This window comes from Aethalodelphis obliquidens, unplaced genomic scaffold (assembly GCF_003676395.1).
Source record: "Aethalodelphis obliquidens isolate GAN/ISIS:26980383/991018 unplaced genomic scaffold, ASM367639v1 scaffold33, whole genome shotgun sequence".
Taxonomy (NCBI): domain Eukaryota; kingdom Metazoa; phylum Chordata; class Mammalia; order Artiodactyla; family Delphinidae; genus Aethalodelphis; species Aethalodelphis obliquidens.
The window spans coordinates 21,661,493-21,662,923 of NW_020837977.1; the positions used below are offsets into that span (position 1 = coordinate 21,661,493).

Here is a 1,431-nt window from a genome sequence, read left to right on the forward strand (position 1 = left end):
TCCATTCATCTACTGAGGGACATTCAGGTTGCTTCCATGTCTTGGCTATTGTGAATACTGCTGCTGTGAATGCTGGGGTGCATGTATCTTTTCAAATTATAGTTTTTTCTGGATATGTGCCCAGGAGTGGGATTGCTGGTTCATATGGTAGTTCTGTTTTTAGTTTTTGAGGAACCTCCATACTGTTTTCCATAGTGGCTGCATCAATTTACATTCCCACCAATAGTGTAGGAGGGTCCCCTTTTCTCCACACCCCTTCCAGCATTTATTTCTAGACATTTTAATTATGGCCATTCTGACCACTACGAGGTGATAACTCACTGTAGCTTTGATTTGCATTCTCTAATGATTAGCGTTGTGGAGCGTCTTTTCAGGTGCCTCTTGGCCATCTGTATGTCTTTGGAGAAATGTCTATTTAGACCTTCTGCCTATTTTTTTTTTTTTTTTTTTTTTTTTAAAATATGGAACGCTTCACGAATTTGCGTGTCATCCTTGCGCAGGGGCCATGCTAGTCTTCTCTGTATCGTTCCAATTTTAGTATATGTGCTGCCGAAGCGAGCACCTGCCTATTTTTTAATGTTTTTTCTTTTTTGAGTTGTATGAGCTCTTTGTATATTTTAGAATTAAGCCCTTGTTGGTTGCGTCATTTGCAGGTATTTTCACCCAAACAGTGAGCACAAGTTCTGGAACAACAGGATACCCACATGCAGAAGAATAAAGTTGGACCCTTACTGCCCCCCACCCCATATACAAAATCAATGCAAAATGGACCAAAGGCCTAGATGCAAGCACCAAAATTATAAAACTCTTAGAAGAAAACATGAGAGTAAATCTTCATGACCTTGGATTTGGTCATGATTTCTTAGATCTACCAAAAGCACAAGCAACAAAAGACAAAATAGATGAATTGGATTTCCTCAAAGTGAAAAACAGTTGTGTATAAAAGGAGCAAGGAATAAGATAATCCACCATCCAAAATGGCCCAAGATGTTTGCAAACCATGTATCTGATAAAGGACTAGCCCAGCAGCCAAGCCCCCGGTGGTCCAGGGGAGTGTCTGTGCGGCCCCTCCCGTCCTCGGTGATCAGGGGATTTCAGGCCCCACAGCACCCGAGGGGTGGACACGGGTCATCCTCAGCACCCTCAGGGAGTGAGTGCTGGATGGTTTTGAGCCCAGATGCACTCCCATTACTGCCCTCAAATGCTGAAGGCTTCATCATGCCTCCAGAAGGACACAGTATTTGCAAGTCTTTGAGAACCAAGAGAACCGTCTTCACTTTTCGGAAAGGGCATCTTATTATTTCACAGCATGACCATTTTCAATGTGGCTCTCAGGGGTGCCCTCCCACCTCCCTGATTTCTCTGAGAGTGGCCATGGTGATTTGGCTGTCCCCAGTCCCCACACCAGGTGACAAGGCCAGTGGGGCCAGA

At 44.3% G+C, this 1,431-nt stretch overlaps 1 non-coding gene across 1 annotated transcript; it reads right to left on the reverse strand.

Annotated features, from left to right (window-relative positions):
• Window positions 1-455: 455 nt before the first annotated feature.
• Window positions 456-562, reverse strand: LOC113631576 (U6 spliceosomal RNA). Its single transcript, XR_003437441.1, has one exon. It is a non-coding gene; the product is annotated as a U6 spliceosomal RNA (small nuclear RNA).
• Window positions 563-1,431: the final 869 nt, after the last annotated feature.